Source organism: Mirounga angustirostris, unplaced genomic scaffold (assembly GCF_029215605.1).
Source record: "Mirounga angustirostris isolate CCGP_5_RB_7025 unplaced genomic scaffold, mMirAng1.0.hap1 SCAF_6, whole genome shotgun sequence".
Taxonomy (NCBI): domain Eukaryota; kingdom Metazoa; phylum Chordata; class Mammalia; order Carnivora; family Phocidae; genus Mirounga; species Mirounga angustirostris.
In genome coordinates, this window is record NW_026991714.1 from 31,555,407 (window position 1) to 31,579,560 (window position 24,154).

A 24,154-nucleotide genomic window follows, 5' to 3' on the forward strand; every position below is an offset into this window, starting at 1 on the left:
GATAATACTAGATTTTAGTAAGTTAAGTATGCATGTGAAATACGTCTATTTGGTAGGACAAGGAATAGGAAAATGAAAGCACCTCAGATCATCTTGCATCTCACGTACCTTCCTTATGGTCTCAATGATGTTCTCCTTACTCATTCTTTCATTATTACTCTAGTAAGATTATTACAAAATACTGGATATTGTATTTGTCTACTGGATTTGTATTTTTGTCAAGTCATCAAGTGAAGAGGAAGGAAATAAGAGACAGGATTTCTAATAAAAATTATAGTAAACCAAGAAGTGTAATAAATCTTTCAATTTTGTGAAAAAATAAACATTACTTCCCCTGACTATTCAATAATTAGAATAGGTCTAAAATAAAATAGCTAACTATGCTGGAAGAATAAAAATGCTGTATTTTCATTGCAAAATTAAGGCCATTATGAGGACAGCTGTTTGAATTCCTACTCCTAGTCCTATAAAATGCATATGGTTAACTGGTCAGTAGGAATAGAATATTGAAAAAAGTAGAATGCAGATAACCAGAGAAATGTGTGAACTGTTAAAAGATAAGCTTTTTTGATTTGGGATAATTTGTGTATAATGTTTTTTAAGACACTGAAATGAGGAAAAGTTCATAGCACTTGGCAAACATCTTTTTCTTCGAACTAAATCTTTTTGGAGCTGTGGCTATACTTTAGGCATGTTCCCTAAAAGAGCTGAAAGAAGGATTCCACATTAAAATGCAAATTAGTATCCAATGAAATATCATTTGAAAGTTGATTGACATTGAAGCATCCCTGAAGTAACAAAATAAAGGTTGAGATAAGCAGGACTAATATTTTTATTATGGTTCCTGCTGACACCTGCTGGTTCAATTTTATCTTCCTCCTTAATATATATTGATGTGTTAAAAGTCTCAGATATGAAGCTTTGTACCACATAAAACAGAATCCTCAGATTAATCAAGGGACCACCAACTCAAAAACTAAATGAGCACACATCAGTCAACTAATCGCTTCCCATATCCACTGACTTACTGAAATCAGTGTTGTTCCCAATGAATTTAATTAATTAATTAAACTATTACCTAATATTTTGATTCTGCATTCTTTAATTCTGAGACTTAATTCTAAGATTAAAGTTACATTTTTTACTTAAACTGTAAAAGGTAGTGGATCACATTATTAGAACCCAAAAATGCCAAAAAGTGGATGTCTTTAAAAATATACAGGTAATTTTTTGGTTTGCTTTAGCAAATCCAAAATCCTATACTTGTAAAATAGTAATACATGGCACTTACTAAGGTCTCAAAATTTTACTCTCTCCACACCCTCCTCCTTTCCCCTAAACTCATTATAAAATAATATGGAAAAGAAGTGGCACTTTCTTCCTCCTTGAAACTTCAGTGTTTCATACTCTTAACATAAAAAAATAATAATAATTAAATGTCTCTTTAAGAAAAAGAGATACTATATAATAGTAAGCCACCTTTTTAAAAAAAATTTTGTTATGTTAATCATCATACATTACATCATTAGTTTTTGATGCAGTGTTCCATGATTCATTGTTTATGTGTAACACCCACTGCTCATGCAGAACATGCCCTCTTTAATACCCATCACCAGGCTAACCCATCCTCCCACCCCCCTCCCCTCTAGAACCCTCAGTTTGTTTCTCAGAGTCCATAGTCTCTCATGGTTCGTCTTCCCCTCCAATTTCCCCCCCTTCATTCTTCCCCTCCTGCTATCTTCTTTTTTTTTTTTTTTTAACATATATTGCATTATTTGTTTCAGAGGTACAGGTCTGTGATTCAACAGTCTTACACAATTCACAGCGCTCACCATAGCACATACCCTCCCCAATGTCTATCACCCAGCCACCCCATCCCTCCCACCCCCCACCACTCCAGCAACCCTCAGTTTATTTCCTGAGATTAAGAATTCCTCATATCAGTGAGATCATATGATACCTGTCTTTCTCTGATTGACTTATTTCGCTCAGCATAACACCCTCCAGTTCTATCCATGTCGTTGCAAATGGCAAGATCTCATTCCTTTTGATGGCTGCATAATATTCCATTGTATATATATGCCACCTCTTCTTTATCCATTCATCTGTCGATGGACCGCTTGGCTCTTTCCACAGTTTGGCTATTGTGGACATTGCTAGTAAGCCACCTTTTTACTTATCTTTTTACTTGTTCTTACTGTTTCTCTAGTTCAGCAAACCTAGTAAGAAATAGACTCCATATATCACTATTAAATAGGATACATAGGAGCAAGCCAAAACAAAATGTGCAGGGGAGGCTGAATAAATACTTTCCCTTCATTTCTTAATTATGCATTAATATATTTTTCCCATAGTAAATAATTATTTAAATCTAAATATTAGTTATTTTCTAATATATGATTTTGAATAAAATTAATCTTGAGTACATGCTATGAATCAGCCAACCCTGGTTGGCCATCAGGATCATGTGTGGAGGCTTATGGGTTTTTTTATTTGGCTGCTTGCCCACCCCACCCCCACCCGCCCAATCCCATCCTCTGATTCTGACTGGACAGGTCTTGAGTGAAACCTATACTTCTCCGTTAAAAACCAAATAAATAAAATGGCAGATAATGGTGATGCACAACTAGATTTGAGAACTACACAGTGTTTGAATGTAACAGGTAGTGGGTTCAGTCAATATGCAGTTTAGCTCTTTGTGTCCAGCAGTGTCACTGTGGCTGAAAACGATGAGCGACGGCTGCCAAACTGCCCCCTGCATTGGCCCCGCAGATAAGGCTGTTTCAGACTCAGGCAAAGCACATGAAGGAAGCGGCTCATGCTCAACTTCTTTCTGAGTCTAAACCGGATCCAAACAGAAACAAGCAACAGTGTTTTTATTGAAGGCACTGACTGGTAACTTAGTGGAAGGAGGAGAAAAGGGGAACAGCAGCTGCAGCAGGAGTTCTGGACGACCCCAATGGGTTCCTGCTGTTGTCAATACTGTTATTCTCATATGTTGTTACGTATTTTTAAAAAAGGAAAACTGAGGCAGAACGCAAACACCTCAGGCATATACAGAAGTCTCTTGTGAATATCTCCTCCTCCTTTTTTAAAACTGATCTGAAGTCCTCCACTAGTTTCAAATTCATATATAAACTGATTTACTCCCCAAATTAGAACATTGGAACAGCTATTTCAGACAATATCTATACATGAGCTTATTTTTAAAATAATAAAGATATAGGTCTAAGCTACTGAACTTAAAAAAAAAAATTAAGCATCTTAATATTTGCCAGTTTAAGAGACATGTGCCAAAGTACATTACAGCACAGCAAAAAATAAATATTAAGACATGCTCTCATCACTAGAGTTCTCTATTGTATCATCAAAATATAAAGACTACTACTCTTCTGAAAGGGATCTACGCAAAAACAAATTCAACCTCTGTCACTTTCTGACCCACGGATTAAACTAATGCCTCTTTTCCGAGCTCTTGTTATTAGCAGCCCCTGCTTTAGGCATTCTTCTATTATTTCTGCCACTACTGTTCTTGCCATAGTATTTTACTGATTAGGAAGTGTTTTCCTATACATAATGTTACTTACCTACCCCTTTCAATCCCCCCTTTAAAAACAGGGGTTTTGCCCTCCAAAATCCAGTAAAACTGACTTGAGTCAACAACAGGATCATGTTCCCTTCTTTCGTAGAGTTAGCAATGTCCCACAGACAGAAATCCTTGCTTCTCTTGGGCGTTAAAGAAACAGAGTTCTTAAGTGTTTGTCTAAAACACTGATTCTCAAACTTTTCCATGAGCTGGAGGAGAAAGCCTACTCCTGGAAGTTGGGAATGTGGCTAGAAGTCCATGTAAAGGAGAAATCCATTCAGAGTCTACTTTCTCTTTTTAAAAGATGAGGAACAGTTTTCATTCCCCTCTTCGTTATATAAAACATTTTCCCCCAAAAAATCTGCAAGTGTAACTGATGCCCCAGGAAGAGGGTTTCAAGCACCAGGCTCATGAGGTGCAGACCTAAGTGAACAAGACCTGTAATAATGGACACTCTATCCCAAATCTCAGCATTGCAGAATCTAAAGGGATGTGATACATCCTCTATTTCAATCCCCTTCAATCTTATATAATAATTCTAATTGCAAAGATTAACAGACTTCAGAAATTACTGGCAGGAGGGGAAAAGGGTTACAAATGCCATGTGAGAGTTTGGAAAGTTTCATCTTAAGTATTTTATTTTAAAAGCACTTGTAATTCCAATTTGTCAGTTCTAGCTTAAGAAAAAGAAGAAGTATCGAGAAGGCTTTTTTACCAACAAATTTTTGTTTTGTTTTGTTTTTCTTGAGCCTCCTCATCCCTGACCTGAGAGTTGTTTGGATGAGGGGGAGCTCGGAGGGCACAGCAGGAACCCTGCCATTGCAGGGACTCCTGGGGAGCCCACGCAGTGCAAATGGAAGGAAGAGCATGGGAGCTGAGCACCGCCTGCTTCTGAGGCTGTGTGCACAAACACTCCAACCCAAAAATAACACCTTCCAGAGGAGTAAGTTTCCACACTGAGGGCTGGGGCGAGTGACTCAATGATTGACAGGGGATTGCTAAAAGAGAGGAGAGCGCCAGACCATCCCTCTCCAGTCATCCTTGTGAACAAAGACTGGGTCACATTTTTTTCATATTCCTGACAACACCTACAACGGCACTAAAACTCTAATATGATGATTGATGCCTGTGAGCACTGAAATCCTCAGCCGGTGTAACTAACGTGGAAGCAATTCGTGCTGCTGCGGCCACGAATGAGTTATTTCTGGTTTGGAAAGATACGTGGCTGAAGTACCTCTGACTTTTTAGGTACGGCCAAAAAGAGTCAGCAGACTGGATGCCCTAAGATGAATGATTGTAATAAACTGTCCTCAGACATGAAATTTTAGCTTCGTGCTAAATCCAAACTGCTGTGTTCTTTGTGATTGCCACAGAGTTTATAAAAAGCCTTTTGCTGAACAAAGGGCTCCCCAATTCTGATGGCTTTGAACCACAGTTTGTCTCAAACCAGTTGCAATATATGACCTATTTTGAAATAAAGCTTAAATGTGACTTTTCAAGTGTTTCTTGTTAATGGTCACTGTGTGGCAAGGCACACCTCCCACCCCTTACTGCTTCCTCGACACTTAACACATCTCCAGTGCAGAAATGCTGAATGTCTCTCAGTGTCACCTGCATTCTCCCGACACACCATCAACAGACTGAGGTTCCAGAGAGAGAAGAAATGGGAGTAGAAAAGCAATTTTAAAAATCAAGTGAGGACAACAAGAGAGAAGACAGAGAAAAAAATGCATTTTTTAAGCTATAGCCGATTCCTTAGAATATTAATGATGGATTCTATAAAAAGAACTGAATCTCTTAAGTTTGATCATCTAAAACAGAGATCAACAAACTTTTTGTATAAAGGGCCAGATGGTAAACATCTTAGGCTTCAAGGCCATACAATCTCTGCTGCACTCACTCAACTCCATAACGGCAAAGCAGCCACAGAGAATATACAAAGGAAGAGGACTGGCTGTGTTCCAATACAACTCTATTAACAAAAAAAGGTAGTGGCCACATTTGGCCCATAGGCCACAGTTTGTCAACCTTTATTCTGAAGTAACGTTTGTTACATTTTGGCCCAATGAAATTCTGGGGCCTCAGAAATACTGTATGGATCCTTGTTATCTGAAACCCTCTGTACTGAGCTTAGGGCTTGCCCATTTCCAACATAAATTCCTGGTTTTTCAAATGGAATTAATAAAATGAGTTGCTATAAAACAAAAGACAGACCTATTAAATTCATACTGATGTAAGAATAAAATATTTTGTGGTTATCCTAAATACTTCATAAATTTAGATATGCCCCATGGAATGATTTCCAGTGGGGCTCATTAATTTACACTTCTGTTATTCCCTCCTTACCACAATGCACACAAATATAACCCTCTCCCACTAAAAAATCCACAAATTAATAAAATTATATATGGAACATACCCCATGCATCACATACCACAAGCATCACTATCAAAAATTCTATGGATCCCAACAACCCAATATGACTAAGTACAAAATCGGGGGAAGGCACCCAGCTAGTCTATTATCACAAATAATTCAAGAAACCAAAGAGAAAGCAGTTGACAAGATAAAAAGCAAAGCAGAGATTCTGGCAGACTCGTGGTGCTGGGGAATTCCCACCTGAACAGAGTGGGAACAGAAAGCATGAAGGAGCGGAGGTCTGGGTAAACACCCTACACATTCAGCCAAGACCTCTAAGATAGACCAGCCTCCCCTTGATCAAGATAAAAGGCGGTATGCCCACCAGGAAAAAAACTGAATCTTCTCTGGAGATGGTGACACCATTCAGAGTCTCTACAAGTTTTCATACACACCTGACATGCAATAAAAAAAAAAATCACCAGGCTAGCCAAGAAATCATACATAGAACCTAAAAAAAGGGTGGGGTAGGGGGAGCAGACAACAGAAACAGTCTACAAAGTGAACCAGATTTTAGAACCATGAGAGACGAACTTTAAAATAATTTTGATTAATATGTTCTATAGATTAGCTGGAAATAAGGAGAATTTCACCCAAAAACAGAAATTTATAAAAAGAGACAAATGTACTATCCACGACAGAAACAAACAAAAGTACTGATTTAACGCTGGCTCAAACAGATCAAAGATGTGTGGCAATCTCCAGGGTGTTCACTAATAGAATAGTGAAAGAATATATAACTAGCAAGGTAACAGGGCAGGGGGTAGAATAACAACGACAAAATAGGAACGATTAAAAAAGGAAAGCAAAACAGGAGGGCAAAATAGGAACAAAGAACTGAACAGCTAAAAATAAATAATAGGCTTAAGTCCAAATCTATCAGTAATGACATTAAATGTAAATGAACTATAAGCTCCAATTATAAGACAAAAATGATCAGATTTTTTAAAATTCTAAATGCTTCTAAGATATGTCTTACATAGTGGAACACAGGAAGATATTTTCCAAGAATGTAAAAGAAATACTATGTGAACACTGGCCCAAAGAAAGCTAGTGTAACTAACTTTATATTAGACAAAGTAGTTAAGACAAAAGGCATTGTTAAAAATAAGGAATATTTCATAAAAATAAAAGATACAATAAGACAATAAGACACAACAATTCTACATTTAAATAACACCGCCTAAAACTATAAAGCAGAAACTAAAAGAACTAAAAGGAAAAAAGACAATTCTACAATCAAGAGTTACAGGTTTTAAAATATCTCTCCAAGCAACAAACAGAACAAGCAGACCAAAAAACTAAATAGCATGTGTTGGAAAGAGTTAAACTGCCCAATAACTAATTAATAGCATTAAGTGCATGCACTGGAAAAGAACAAAGTCTGAAAAATCGATATCCAGCATCTGCAGTGGATGCTGTGGTGTGCCCTCCAGAGAGCTTTTGAGGACAGAGGCACTCGTTCTCCAAGCTGCAGGGAGTAATGGCTGCTCGGGGCTCACAGCTGAGTCCCTCTCTAGGCAGCTGCATCCAATGACTGGTCACTGTGAGGGTACAAAGATCCAGACCCCTTGCATCAATCTGAGACAATCCTGAAGGGCTATGCTAGCTCCTGAATGGTCCCATGGGACTGGCTAAAGCCTTTGTTGCAAACCACACTGCAATTCAGCTCCTTCTGCCCAGTCCTGTTTCCTTCCCAGCTTTCACTGGAACAAGTCTTTTGCTGATATTTTGGAAGGGCAGGGGGGGTGGTTTGACAAGAAATTTAGCTTATGTTTGGAAAACTAGGTCACATGATCAATCTTAGCTGAAATATAGGCTGGGAGATGACTAATTTGCTTTTTAGCATCTGTGGCAGAAGTATGCAAGGGAGAGGGTGGGAATGGATGTGGGGTTGGTCAGTCTGTGGTGTCTGCCTCAGTGACCATGGGTGCCAGAGCTAACCTGAATAAGCCTCAGTGTCCTCTTGGGGATAGCAGTAGCACCCACTAGGTGGGACTTGGATTTTTCATGTATTATTAAATCTTTCACATCTAGAACAGTATCTTATGAATGTATTCATTCAGAATTAATAAATGAAGATCATTATGAGAATACATGAATAATGCATTTAAGGCACTGAGTCCAGTGCTTGACATTTAGTAACTACAAATGATATCTACTTTTGTTTTCAATGTATGCAGTGATTAAGTGTATCAATTTATTATACAAGCATAAATAGAAATTTTCACAATTTGATTGTATTTGTCATATTTTGTCACTTAATGTGTAATTGAAGGTTGTTTTCCTGACAATTAACATTTCTAAAAGAATAGTTTTAATTAATATGGTATCTGCCTTACTATGTAGATATAGAGATAGAGATACATGAGTGCTGTTTCTGTCCTTCCCCCTTTCTCCCTGCCTGCAATGTGGATGTGATGCCTCACGCTCAAGCAGCCATGTTGTTCCATGAGAAAGACAAAGAATCAGAGAGATACCAGCCCTGACCTCGATGAACATTACACCAAAGCCAGCAGCCATCTACACTTCCAGATTTCTCATTATCTAAGAAAAATAAACCCCCTTTTTTGTGTGTGCCATTGTTGTTACTTGAAGCTAAATGGATTCCTAACAGATTTGTCACACAGCTAGTGAATAAGTAACAGAGATTCAAAACTAGGTCCGTCTCCAAAGCATAAAACTGGATAATTTTTCTAGGAAAGCTTATTCCAAACTGTAAATACATAGATTTTCCACATATAAATGCTTGTTTCAAAGATAGCTATAATTTGTAAAAAATCAAGAAGATAAATCATCCAAGCATTCTGTTCTCTTGTCATTTTTCTTACTTGATTGTTGTACTCAATAAACTTATATGACCCTTTCCTGACTTTTAAGGATAGCTTTTTACACACTATCTTGTGAACAATAATGCCCTTGAGCTGTTTCAGAAGCATTAAGCTTTAGAATTAATAATATTAAACTTCTCCCAATTTTCCTAGAATATGGGGGTGCATAAGAGTCTGGAGTATTTTTAATTGGCAAGTTATTAACTTTTAATCTTCACATTAAGACCTAAATCTGGGAAGATAAATCCTTCTGGAAACAAGCAGTAACAGAAGATACATCAGTAGATACCTTTTCATTAAAAGAAGTATCTCTGATAACTGAAAAATTACTTTTCCTCCTTAAATATGGTATATTAATAAATGTCTTCTTCAAATAAAAAATACTCATATTCAGGTTAAATTTAAAAATCAAATTAAAATTTGATTTTAAAAAGTCAATCCTTGCCCTCTTTCAGTTTACAACAATAAGGGAAATATTTTTAGTGGTTAAAACTGGTAACTGTCTCGAATCCTCTAGAATGAGCATCCATAACACATTCCTGTTAAATCATGTATACACGACCAAACTCAAGGACAGTCAATAGGGTCGATTCCACAAACACATATCCAATGCTTTGACTGCACTAGGTCCTATGAGGAGGTCAAGATGCCCTGTCCTTTCAGTCTAGTGAGACATACAAACATGTCAATTATTACAAATGTATGCACAAGTGCTCCTGGAAGCACAGAGGCCTTTAAGTTGAATAGAAATAGGGATGGTGACGGTATTACCAGAGCCAAGAAGGCTTCCCACTGACCTCCAATCATTGTGTCTTTCCTTCTTCCCACTACTCTCCACTGACTATCTTTACCAATAGCAAATAGCAAATCACTATCTCAGGCCCAGCCTCTCCTATAAACAGCTCCACCTGGATTTCCTATAGACACCACAAACTCCATATCCAAAAGTGAGCTAAACATCTTCCCCCACAAACTGCCTCCAACTATTTTCTACTTCAACTGATAAACACTACCATCCACCTGGTCACCATGATGGAACCTGGAGTATCTTTCATTCAACCCTGTCTCCCCCACATCCAATCACAAATGATTATTATTAATTACCAAGTGGTAACAATAAGAGCAAAAATAAATAGAAAATAAAGACTATAAAACTCCACAAAACGAAAAGCTGAATCTTAAAAAAAAAAAAAATTAAGAAAGACAAACTTATGGCAAGATTGATCAAGAAAAAAGAATGCAAAGATAAATAAGAAGACTCTCAGGGGGCATAACTACAAATCCAGTAGAATAAGAAATGTGGGGAGAAGGAGAGAAGAATACAAGCAATAGTAAGAAGAATTATTTATGTCAATAAATGTAAAAGCCTTAGATGAAATGGACAGTTTCCTAAAAAACATGTGTGTGCTTGTATGTCTACAAAACTAATTCTAAAATATGAAAGAAAAAGAAACCAAAAATAGCCAAGAGATTTTTGGAAAAATACCACCAAAGTAAAAGGCCTTTTCCAAACAGATGTCAAGACTCATTGAAAGTACCACTGAAGCAGGAAAAAACAAGACCAATGGAACAGAAAAATAGCCCAGAAACACAACTGCTCATGTATGAAAACTTTGTGTCTGACAAAACAGGCATTACACTTTAAGTGAAAGAAATACAGACCATTCAGTAAGTGGTATGGAGACAAATGGTTATCAATTATTGTAAATAAGAAAAAAATACACCTACATGCTACATACATAAGAATTATCACCTTGCAGGGGAATAAAGACCTAAATGTCAAAATTAAAACTTTAAATTTTTTTGAAGAAAACAGACAATTGTCTTCATGGCATCAAATTAGAAAGAAATATACTTCAGGATAAAAGGTACGACCATTAGACACTGATAAATCCAGTCTATTCATCAAAAAATACAACCAAAAAAGTGCAAAAAGAAGTCACAGACCAGGAAAAAAAAAAAAAAAAAAAGACTCGTAATATATACAACCAACTTAGAATTAGCATCTAGGATTTGTAAGGAATTCAATAAACAAAAGATAACCCAATTTTTTCAAGACTGGCAAAAGACACAGAAAGGTAATTTTCCAAAGAGCATTTGAAAAAATATTCAATCTCAGTACAAATCAAGGATACGCAAATTAAATTAACAATAGAATACCATTTTGGATCCACCATCAGGCTAAAAACTTTACATTCTGGCAAAATAAAACCAAGCTATGGAGCAACTGGAACTCATATACTGTTAAGTGGAGGGCAATGTCCCCATGACCCCCCAATTCCCCTTCTGGGTAATATATTCCAAAGAAACTCCCACATGGGCACAAAAGATATACACAAGAATGTTTAGGGCAACAATGTTTATAACAGCAACTGTTGGAAAAAGCATTGGCTTTTGCCAGCCCCTACCCACCCCACCAACCCCAGAGGAGAGTAACAGCTTGGGACTGCTTCACGGGTTAGGTTCCCAGTTTGAGGGCTCCTAATCCACCAAGTTAAAATAAAAATGACTTGCAAACTTGAATGTTGATCTCAGTTGGTGTTTCAAAACACTTTAAAAATATAAAAGTGATACTGTGAGATACATCAAAGAAAGTAACAGCTAATGCACCAAAGAAAATACTATATAAAATCTACGACTACCCCTTTACTATTTACCTAATAGAAAACACAGCAAAATCCTTCTGCGGGCTTAGAAAAGTCAATACTCTAATAAGTTCCACTTGTTGCCAATGAAATAAAAATTATCATCCTTCTCTTCTTGGACCAACCTCCTAATAGATGGTGGAATTAAAGAACAACAACAAAAAATATTTCCAGGAAGAAAAAGACTAAATTTCTAAATTTATAATGATGATAATAATTATTCATTTAGAAAAACTGTGTTTTAATTCTAGCATTTAATAAAACAGCACATTCAATTAAGTATGAATTTTGTTAAGTCTTAAGCCATCTAAAAGCATTAAAGAAAACTAACGGCATAAAAACTCCACAGGGTACAGATTTAGGAAGGTGGAGGCACGCTGAAATTTAGAGGAGTCTCTAAGAGTCTATTAAATTTGTTACAACAGACTGAAAACTGGCAACAGGTTCCCATATGACTACCCTAAAATGAACTAAACTACAGGTTTTCACAGTGGATTTTGATGGCAATTCTGATATTAGAGATTTGGGGTATTTTTTATACATTTTCAGGGGGAAAAAAACAATGCTCAAGGAATATTTTCATCAGAACATTTCATCTGTTTCATTTGTTTCAAGTATAATACCAGCACTTTTGGAAATAATATGACTAAGAGTATAGGAAAGAATTATTCATGGTATTTGGAAATGGTTAATTTCATGTATCAAGTTTACTGGGTCATGGGGTGCCCAGATACTGGTTAAGCATTATTTCCAAGTGTGTCTGTGAGGGTGTTTCTGGATGAGATTAAGGTTTGAATTGGTAGACTTGAATTAAGTAGACAGTCCTCCCCAATGTGGGTGGGCCTCAGCCAATCCTTTGAGGACCTGAATAAAACAAAAAGGCTGAGCAAGGAAGAATCCACCCCTTCTGAATGATGACTGAGCTGGAACACTGGTTTTCTCCTGCCCTGGGACTGGGGCTTATACCATGGCTCTACTAGTTCTCAAGCCTTCAGACTTACACTACAAGTTATACCACTGGCACTCCTGGTTCTCAGACCCTAGAGTTTGTACTAGAACACACAAAATGGGTTCTGGTTCTAGGGTCTTGGACTCCGACCAGAACTATACCATCAGCTTTCCTGGGCCTCCAGCCTACAGATGACAGATTTCAGAACTTCCCAATCTCCATAATCATGTGAACCAATTCATTACAATAAATCGTGTGTGTGTGTGTGTGTGTGTGTGTGTGTGTGTGTGTGTAGAGCTAGAAATACAGCCAGTTGCATAGGTTGAGATAACCACATATACAGAGAGAGGTATATGTGCATGTGTGTAGGTGTATCCTATTGGTTCTGTTTCTCTGGAGAACCCCCAACAGTATTGTATTCTTGAATTAACATTTGTTTGCAGAGCAATACAAATCAAATAATTAAGTAAACACAAAATAATGATTCCCCTTTTTTTTAAATAATTGAAACCTAAAGTTTTAACTTTTAAATCAGTTAGTATACAAATTCTTTATTCATTCTGACAACTTCTTAAAATCAATTAAATGCTATTCCATTTATAATTTTTAAAGGCCTATCATCAGAGCTTAGTAGCTATTCTGAGTATAATTCTAAAAATACAATGCAGCCTCACAAGGAATGAATAAAATAATTTTAAGTTGTTGACTCTAAAAGAATAAATATTTTGAAATATTTTGAAACATAAAATTAGCCTTCATCTTAAAAGCCCTTAACATTAATCTGAATGTTTAAGGAGGTCTGTAAGTGGGTCATGAGATATTTGCTCCCAGGCTGAAAATCTGTATACAAATTGTTCCCTGGAAAGGATTTTCAACCAAAAGTTATAAAAACCAAAAGAAGGATTAATAATGGAAAGTCTGACCTAACATCAGCCTGACTGCTATGATGATATTCTACTCAGCAGTAGAATGATCCTTAGTTCTCAGAGTATGAATGATCCTTAGTTCTTTCAACTTGAGAGATGCCGATAATCTACCTTTTCTCTCAATTGTGCTTTATGTATAACTAATCAAATTATAAGATGTTGGTTCATACAATCAGGGACTTACTATATCATAACTAACAAAAATAACAAAAATTGTAAATGTCTATCATTTTTCATTCTCTTTTCCAATGCAATACTAGAACCAGTTAAATCTTAATTCAAAATATGTATTAAGCCACATTTAAACTAAATTTTAACACTGATATACTTCCTAAGCAAATCGTTAGTTTAGGACTTTGAAAAAAGACTCAAGAGAGTAATAATTTCACTGAAATATCACTGGCATACAAATCTTATTTATAATCTACAAATGATTATTTTCTACTCATTCAAGTAAACTTGGTTCAGGGTAGTAAAAAGAAAACATGAGAGTCAACAGACATGGATCCAAGATCTGGTTCCACTACTTACACATATAACCTGCCACATGTCACTGAACCTCAACGAGCATCAGTTTTCTTCTTTGTGCAAAATGGAGATGGTGACACTTCCGTGACCTACATCACAGATGACTCGATAACATAAATTATGAATATATTTTAATAACTCTGAAAGCAGAACTTAAATGTAATAGATTACTGTACTATGATATGTGTGTTACTTGAAAAATACCTATTCTTATATTTTAGATATTACCTAAAAAATAACGTCAGGAAGCCAGTCTGTCATGGGTCCCACATGTCCCTGTATGGTCTCACTGAGTACAACAAACTACAAGGTGCGCTGACCTTGAGCCCCTTCTATATCTAGTGACCAAGGTAACCACAGTGTAACTTCAGCACAACTGCTCATTTCCTAGGTGACCGTTGACACGTTTGGTTGCTACTTGCTACAAAAGGTGCTGAGCCCTTAGTCCTATGTTTCTCAGCTGCAACTCAACTCCCTGCAAGCACAGCCACCATCCAGGTGCATCACGTCTCACCATGGTACTTGGGAGCAGGAAAACCAGCACTACCCGGACGGATGCTCTAGCTGTTTGTGTATTTTAAAAACTGTCTTGCTCTTATAGCTAAGTCTCACTGCCTACTTTCACACCTATGAAGCTGTGGCAAACCAATCTGCTTGCTTACTTAGTCATTTCCTTTGGGATCTTGTTACTTCATGCATTCTCTATGTGGTTTGGGTTCTTCCTGAAATATCTTGGTGCAAGTAGTATGCTGAGATATGAGACAGACAATGATTTTTTGGAACTCCTCCAAAAGGGCCCAGCTAGAAGACAATGTAGATATAATTGTTAAAACAGGAGTCCCCTGAAAAGAAATGGATGGAATCAGGGGTGCCTGGGTGGCTCAGTCAGTTAAGCGGCTGCCTTCAGCTCAGTTCATGATCCCAGAGTCCTGGGATCGAGCCCCACATCAGGCTCCCTGCTCCGCGGGAAGCCTGCTTCTCTCTCTGCCACTCCCCCTGCTTGTGTTCACTCTCTCGCTGTGTCTCTCTCTGTCAAATAAATAAAATCTTAAAAAAAAAAAAAAGAAAGAAAGAAAGAAATGGATGGAATCAGCACCAAAGAAATTCGGTCCAGAAACTGAACTATGGGAGCCCCAAAGCATACACCTGGTTGAAACCAAAAATGCCTCTACAGATCCAAATTTCTCCATGGAAACTACAGAGGTAAGTGGCAACCTTAGAACACATTACTCCTTCAGTACCTTCACTACCTAACCTTGTGCCCTTGCACCCTGATTTACCAGCCTTTTAAGAAAAGGGGGACCAGAGACAGACCCATTCCCAAGGGAGGACTGCAGGGGAAGAAGAGACAGGGTGGGAGAGAGAAGCTTTTCTGGCTTTTTTGGATACTGATGCTTAAGTGGGTATCTCGTCAGCTTCTCTTGAAGGGCAGAAGCCACACATTCAATTGGCTGAAGTTGCAAACAGAATAAAAGTAGAATTCCTGGAACAATGCAGGTGGGGACATTTGGATCCTTGTTGTGCACTGCTGCTGGGGCTCCTCTCATTGCTGAATGTACACTTGCTACTGATGTCTGACGTACTGCAGTTGTACCGTGAATGTGCATGAAATCCAAGGGGTCTTTTCTCAGCGTGGAAGATGTGCTTGTTGGAGGGGATCGTAGGACAAGTGCATAACAGATTCCCTAGTCAGGCAGTCCTCTCCCATGTTACACAACAAAAACAATATGGAATTCCAGAAGGAAAAAAAAAAAAAAAGAAATCACCATTTTGATTAAAAACCTCAAGGCAGTAAGAATTTTGAGAGATGTGAAATTTCAATAAAATCACCTTGTGTGGCCTTGTGAAAAAGACTAATGGGAGCTGGAGGCCTACAGTGGATTGCCAGCAACTGAGTTCAGTTGTGCCCTGTTGCTCTGGTTGTTCCCAATATTGTGACTGTGAATGAATCAACTGCACAAACTGAGGACACTGGGTATGCCTTCTTGGCCATTGCTAATGCCTTCCTCTCTCTCTCTCTCTCTCTGCCAATGCCTCTTTCCTAATCCCTTTGATACTATAAGATCAGTATCAGTTTACCTTCACCTGCAGGTTCCAAGACAGGTTTACTATGTAGCCTCAGAGGTACCTGAATTCCCTTGCTGTTTCCACCAGTGCAGTGTGGAAGAAGCCCTTGCCCTTCAGGAAAGACTTGGTTCCACTACATTCGTGATATCATGCTGACTGACAGGCTCAAAGAAAGAGCAGGTGGCAATGGCTTTAGAACAAAAACTGACTCACATGAAAGCCCAGGGGTGGTTCATTAATCCTGATAAGACACAGGGACTTGCAAATTCCAAGGCAAATTCTTGGGAGCAATGAGGGCTACCCTGAGTCAGTAAAGGAAAAATTACTCATCCTCTGCCCTCCAGCTACCAAAAAGGAGGCCTGGCAGTAAGTTGGACTGTGGGGACTAGAGACAACATGTGCCCCAACTAGGCTATCCTACTAGGGTTACACAGACTTCTGGTTCCATAAAGCAGTACAAGTACTGTTCCCTGGCAGGAGAGTTCATGCCCTACGGCAAATGGTCAGCAACTGATCCTTAGTTTTCGCCAATGAGACTATGCAAGCTCTAGAAGATCAGTAGATCAGTTTAAACTCTTCTTGCACAAGCCACAATGGGTAACACTCTAGCCTTAAACTATACTTGGCGGAACAGAATATGTATAAATTAATACCACTAGACAGCGGAACAATCCACATATCCCACAAGAAAGGAAGTTAAATGATTACCTGAAATAAGACCTATCAGTCCTCTCTGGGGCTTTATTCAATTGGCTGAATCCAGAATCCTGTGGTACCTGATGGAGATGAAAACTGCAGGTTGGCTTCATCCAACTGATAATCATCCTTATCAAGTGTTGCATGAGATCATGTGAATGGATTTGGTCTCAGCATATTTAATCTGAATTGCTGACGGTGTGGCATACTCATGTGAAATTTGACTTCAGCCTATGTTTAGGGCCAAACGGTAGACTATTAGAAAAGGCTATCTATCATGGTCCCAAGAGCCCCTATACATCCTCCTTACCAAATGCACCAAACTACAAGTACACCAACCAATCCTCTGTCCTTCGGCCATATCTGTAGCTAGTCATGTAGGGCAGGCAACCATAGCATGACTACAGGGAGATTGCTTGCTCCCTGCCTGATCCCCAGTTAGGGGGACAGGCTTGCTTACACTTTCTTCCAATGGTGTTGAGCCTTTAGCCCTGGGCTCTGACACTGTGACCCAGCTAGCTCAATGAAAGCACAGCAACCATCCAGACCCATCTTACTACTCCATGGGACTTGTGGGCAAGAGAATCAGTGTGATTATGCCGATGCTCCTGCTGTTTGCTGTGCTACAATGAGCTGTTTTGCTCTGATCTCTGAGTCTCACTGTCTACTTTCAGGCCTACAGAGCTGTGGCAAGACATCCTCCTTGCGTGCTTGGTCATTTACTTGTCTGGGTACTCCTTGCCAACCTGCATGATGGCCGGGAAGAACAATACTAAGCAACAACACAGTAACAACTTGTTCTATACACAGTAGGCCAGCATTTCAAACCATTAAAAGAAACTGTAAAAGTATGAGAAAGTTCAACAAGTCAGGATATTTACTTTGATGGATTTAATTTTTGATTTCACCAAACATCACAATCGATAATGCCTTAACATCACCTGAATGCATTACCAAACAGAAAATTAAGTAAGCAGAAAGACAGCATGCCAAATAGCTAAGGAAATCATTTCAATTCTATCCTTTCACAAGTAAAAATAATTTCCACTAGTCATTTTACTGTTCTAAACACATTTATCACAAGTTTAAATACAATGAACATTAGAAAAGTGATCTAGTAACATAAATATTCCAGCTAGTTAATCTTGCAGCATAGATTATCTCTTTCCTGCACTGCACTCCTTTGAGATAAGGTCATCTGCTAGGGCAAAGATACTGTATACATGTTTTTAAAAAGAAAATGATCTTACAGATTTTCATTTTCACTTTCAATATTTCAGTATGCACCCACTGGTACAGCCTCAGGAAACTGAAATCAAAATGACATCTGGAAGACGACCAGCAACCAATCACCAAACTGAGTAAATCCTTCCTTTAACAAAACCCAGCTTTAGATATTTACACATAATTTTCTTATGCAAACTCTGTTGAAACAAATAACAATACTACCATTCTCCTCTCTCTGGCTCCTTTCATCCATTGTTATTCCCTCACCAATATGTAGTTAAGACTTAAATACCTATCATAAAATGTGCAGAAAACAATTGCAGTTCAGACTATATGAGGCAAGTATCTGTTTTCTTACTAAATTCAACAACTTTCAGCTTTCTAAGGCTGTTCCCCTGGGTGACACTTGAGTTAGCATGAATGCGTTGGTCTCAATTTTTAAGAATACAAGAAAAAATACACACATAAATTAACCTATACTTCACGTGTGTTGCTCACAGGTATGTTTTGTACTCAGTACAACACTCTCATTAGTGTGAGAAAAATTTCAGAATAATAGTCTTTAACGTTTAAATCAGTTTGGGCACATGAAGAAAAAGAAAAGGCACATTTAAAAACAAAAAAATCCCTTTGAGGCATGCTCCTGTTATATCTATGGTATCAAACTTATTCCCACCACTCCAGGAGACGTCAAAAGGTCACTACACAAAGCAGTAAACAATAACAAAAATAGCTTCTAAATCCATCATACCCTGGGAGAATGGGGAGAGCAATGTTTTCCAAGAAAGGAAACATGAAAATCAGCCACAGTGTTAAACTTTCGTGGAGAATCTAATCAGTAAGGCAAAGCCAAAATCATACATGCTAAAAACCCAGAATTAGTTGTTAGGAAGGCAATTTAGCTGTCACCTTAACACATTTAATGCATAGATGGCCACAAAATTAGGATAGATAAAAATAAAACAATCACAGCTGATTTGGAGGAAGGCCCTGGTAAATTTATTTTTAGGTCAAAATGCACAATGGGAAGCAAGTCAGTATAATTATAGATCAAATCTCCTAATATAATATATCTTTTCCAATTTTTGGCAATGCACATACCACACCACCTTTTTCTTCTATTGTCTTCAGGCCCACTCAGTTTGTGTTTCAATTTCATTGACACTGACATCGTCAATGACCCAGATCTAACCAAAAACTTTTAACTTAATCCATTTGAGTATTTTTGTATTTACAACCTTACCACATTATTTAAGGGCCTATTATATGCCATGGACTATTCTAGACTCTGGGCATACAACCCGCACAAAACTGACATGAGCTCTGCCCCCAAGGACGACCTTGTGATCTAGGTAAAAAGACTGACTTTGATGGGTGGTGTGGTAAGTCTGACAAGCGAAAAATGCAAGGTGATAAGGGAGCATATAACAGAGTGTGGGGTAGGGGGGTATCAAGGAACTCTTCCCACTGAAGAAGTGCGCAGTGCGCACTGAAGAAAGGGGTTCTTTCAGTAACAGGACACATCGGCAAGGGGAAGAACCGGAGCAAAGACCGCATTCTGGGCAGCACTGTCTCTAGACAGGAGGTATTCTGTCTGCTCCTAGTACTCGTTATATACAGAAAGGTTACATTTCATGGACGGTCAGAGGTGGTTGTTAACTTTCAATGTCAAAACTTGGTATTTCTTAAATTTCTTACATTTTATATTAGACTACTATAATTCAAGAAATGACATTCTTAGTTCAAGTCAGAACAAGACTTGAATAAGACTTTAATAGATCTATCAAGAAAGCTTCACTGAGGCACATTTTGAATGGGGAGAAATTCATTCCCTCCCTCCCAGGGAGGTATAAAGTGAAAAATTTATGTCTAAAGTAGTTTCACAAATCTGGATCACACACAAAAGGAGGCAATCATTGATAACACTTCTTTAAAACAAAATATCTGCCAGAAAACCTGGCTTATCTCAACGGATGGACACAAATTCCCAATCATAACGAAGTTGAAACACAGATTAAGCAAAAAAGCTTCTCTTTTGAGAAAAGAAAAATAACTGCTAAGTAAAAGAAACACCTCAGAGAGGGAAGGTGGAAATCTATACTAATGTACCCAGTGTCTCCATTAGCATGCATGTTTGTATTTTGGAAACAGAAAAATCAAGACATTCTTTTTAATACAAATTTTCTTAGTACCTTTCAGAAGTGTCTTGTCCCCAGACCCTCCCAGAACCACCAACAATATTCTATTTTGGCTTAGAATGCTTTGTCATTGTATTAATGAAGATAAAGATAATCTTGTTGTTATCACTGTTGCCATCATTGTTGTGTTGTGTTGTGTGTATACATGCTTTAAAGTTGGTAAAGCCACTTTAAACACAAACCAAATTTAAGAATTCTTAAGTCCACCATTAGTCACAAATCATCTAGATTTATGAATGATCTAGAACAATAATGCAACAGCTCTATAAATATCCAAGTGATAAGGGAAATCTGTGTCCTAAGATGGCCGACCCAGCCAGCAAGGGAGTCCCAGCCCCTGCCCCGGGGCTCTGCTTCCCGTGCGCACCAACCCAGGTTCCTCTCCCTGCCCCGCTTCGCGCACACACCGAGAGTGCCCAGTATGCAGAAGAAGTGTATAAATTGCCCCTTTTGTTTGTGCTCGGGGCTCAGACCTTTGGAGATCACTCTCCTCAGAGCCCGCGGTGTTAAATAAACCTCCTATCCTCCAAGATCTCTGAGTGCCACTTGGTTCTTCCATCAGGTGATCCAGGCCAGGTTTGGTAACATTTGCTTGCCTGACCGGGAAACCCAACTGCGCTGGCCCATTGTTGCCACAGTTTGGGGGCAACGGCGGGGCAGTGACGGAACGAGAGATGGTAAGGGAGAAGGCGCGCGCTGTTTCGCTCCCGCCCCAGTCACCTTGGGCCAGCCCCGCTCCGCTGTTCCCGCCGGACTCAAGGAGACTTGGCAGGTGAGGACCTGGTCCTGACATCGGATTCCGGTAAGGCCTGGGGTCCCAGGACCCAGATAGGCGCACCCATCGGGGTGGAAGGGGAGCCTGATCACCTCCCAGAGACCTCTTAGAGGTCTCACAGGTAGGGATTCCCAGGGAGCGAATGTAGTAACTTCTGGAGTAAATGTGTGAGTGAATGTGCAGTCCGACCTGGCTTGCTCAAGCAGACTGATTCTGTGACTCCACGGGCGGGCACCCTTAAAGTCCCCAGAAGTCTACAGAGTCTGAGTGGGCCCGTCTGCAATTCCGTGGTGAACAGCATACAGTCTATGGCGGCATCGGAAGAGTTTCCGATTGTAAGTCACGACACAGATCGCTACGGCTAAGCCTCACCTAAGCTCCTTCGGGACACGGCCAGACGGGCATCTGATTGGTCTCTGCACCTCAGGAGGCACCCCCCCTTTTGTCTGTCTCTGCGCCACCGCACATGGGGACATAACCATGGGGTCAGGGCAGAGTAAACCTACAGTTCTAGAGACCATGATCAAAAATTTCAAGAAGGGGTTTTCGGGAGACTATAGAGTCAGGGTGAACCCCAGCAAGTGGAGAACCCTATGTGAATTGGAATGGCCCAACTTTGATGTCGGGTGGCCTTCAGAAGGGACACTGGATGTCCCAAAGATTTGCCGAGTATGGCAAGTTGTAACAGGAGAAACAGGACACCCCGACCAGTTTCTGTACATTGACTCCTGGCTAGGAATTGCTCAGACCCTTCCCCCCTGGGTGTGATTCGCTTGCAATAGGCAGGTACAGGCCAGGGTCTTAATCACCTCATCCAAGAGACCTAAAGAAAAGCAGCAAAAGCCCCAGTCGCCACAAATCCTAGCCGGAGATCCTGAGGATGAACCAATCCTGCCCCCACCATTAAGTACCCCCAAGACCATCTACACCTGGCCCTTCAGCTCTAGACACTCCACCACCATCGGTTTCACCGGCATCCCCCAGGCCCAGAGGATACACTGGTGCCACCAGGCCCAGAGGATCCATCGGCGTCCCCAGGCCCAAAGATCCACTTTCTCCAGGACCAGCAGCCAGGCTGCGCCCCAGGCCAGGCACAAGTGCCCTCCAAATGCCAGTCCAAGAGACGCGGGAACCAGAGAGGCACGATGAAGACGGGAGGGTCCAATCCAGCCATTCCATGATGTATTATCAGCCCTTCTCCACCACCGACCTCCTCAACTGGAAACATAACACCCCATACTTCTCTGAGAAACCATAGACTATGGTAGACCTCATAGAATCCCTCTTCCAGACATATCTGCCAACCTGGGAAGACTGCCAACAGTTACTCCGCACCCAGTTTAACACAGAGGAAAGGAGGAGAACAATGAAAGGTACACGGCAGTACCTGGAAGAGCACGCACCAGCAGGAGTCATCAACCCTGCTGCTTGGGCTAATACGACCACACCCGAAGATCGCCCAGCATGGGACTTCACCACAACCGAGGGACAGGCCCACATCCGCCAGTATCAAGAGGCCCTCCTCTGGGGAATCCGGGCAGGAGCTAAAAAACCCATGAAGATGACTAAGGTATCCTCGGTCACTCAACAACCAGGGGAGTCCCCCGGGGACTACTACGAAAGACTATGTGAAGCCTACAGAATATACACTCCATTTGACCCCGAGGCACAGGAAAGCCAACAGGTGGTAAACACCGCCTTCGTGGCTCAGGCCGCCCCAGACATCAGAAAAAAACTTCAGAAACTAGAGGGTTTTGCTGGGATGAACATCACCCAGCTAATAGAGACTGCCAATAAGGTCTACATGAACAGGGAAGTCGCAGCCGAAGGAAGTCGACAAAAAGACGAAAATGAAAGTCAGCCTCCTCGCCGCCGCCCTGAAAGAAAAGGACAACACAAAGGCAGGGAGACCCAGACCACCAAAAGGGGGGAGACCCAGAACCCCCTTGGCAAGGGATCAATGTGCCTACTGTAAGGAGAAAGGGCACTGGAAAAATGAATGTCCCAACCAGGGAAAGGCTCAGAAGCCCAGCTGCTATAAGGAAAATCCCGAGAGGAGGACCTCATAGACCTTGCGGGAATGGACTCAGACTGAGGGGGACTGGACTCTTTCCTCCTCGGCCCCCATGAGCCCACAGTCAGAATGAAGGTGGGGGGCCAACCAGTGACTTTTATGGTTGCTACTGGGGCCGAGCACTCTTGTTGTCACCTCCCCAGTGACCCCTTTCAGCAAAAGGACTGCAACCATCCTTGGTGCCACCAGGACGCAGGCGATACAACAGCCTTTTTGCCAGGCTCACCAGTGTGAACTCGGGGGCCACAAGGTCTGACATGAATTCCTTTATCTGCCTGATTGCCCCATCCCTCTCCTGGGCCGAGACATACTCTCCAAGCTTAGGGCTCAGATAACCTTTGAGCCCACCGGACACACTAGCCTCCAACTGAACCCAAGGCAAGAAGAGAGAGGGTCTCTGGTACTAGCAATTACCATGCCAAGGGAAGAAGAATGGAAGCTATTCTGTGCCCAGGCCCAACCGAGCAGCCCGCCGGAGTTCAGACTCACCTTCCCTTCAGTATGGGCTGAAAACAACCCACCTCGACTAGCCCGGAATCGGGCCCCTATCATTGTTGAACTGATCCTAGGAGCCCAACCTCAGAGGCAAAGGCAATACCCCCTTCCACAAGAAGCTAAGATCGACATCCAAGAACATATGGACAAACTCAAAGAAGCAAATATTCTAGTCGAGTGCCAGTCGGCCTGGAATACCCCACTCCTGCCAGTCAAGAAGCTAGAAGGGGGCTGTTCAAGTCTTGAACTGACCAGTTCAAGACCTGCGGGCCACCAACAAGGTGACCATCTCTGCACCCAGTGGTCCTGAATTGATGTACACCCTCCTCGGCCAAATCCCAGGGTCAGCCAGATGGTTCACTTGCCTAGATTTGAAGGATGCCTTCTTCTGCCTCCACTTAGCTCCCCAGAGCCAGCCACTGTTTGCCTTTGAATGGTCTGAACCTGATACAGGGCGCCAGATGCAACTGACTTGGACACGCCTCCCGCAGGGGTTTAAAAATTCACCAACCCTCTTTGGGGAAGCACTGACCACGTACCTCGCCAGCTTCCCAAGAGAGGCCACTCGGTGCACCTTCCTCCAGTATGTGGATGACCTCCTCCTCGCCAGTGACACACAAGAAGATTGCACAAAAGGCACAAAGGCCCTCCTACAGCTCCTGTCAGACTCGGGAAGAAGGCACAAATCTGCCAACAGCAGGTCCGATACCTTGGTTTCCTCCTCACCCAAAGGAAAAGA

The 24,154-nt window shown here is 40.5% G+C and overlaps 1 protein-coding gene across 8 annotated transcripts in view; it reads right to left on the reverse strand.

Moving 5' to 3' along the window:
• NEK7 (NIMA related kinase 7) overlaps positions 1–24,154 on the reverse strand; it is a 162,827-nt gene that overhangs the window by 106,581 nt on the left and 32,092 nt on the right. For 5 of the 8 annotated variants that reach the window (XR_010412246.1, XM_064594046.1, XM_064594048.1 and 2 more), the window contains exon 2: positions 16,659–16,726. The exons of the other annotated variants lie outside the window; for them this stretch is intronic. The gene's annotated coding sequence lies outside the window, so the exon portion shown is untranslated. The remainder of the gene's footprint in view (positions 1–16,658; positions 16,727–24,154) is intronic. 8 annotated transcript variants of the gene reach the window in all.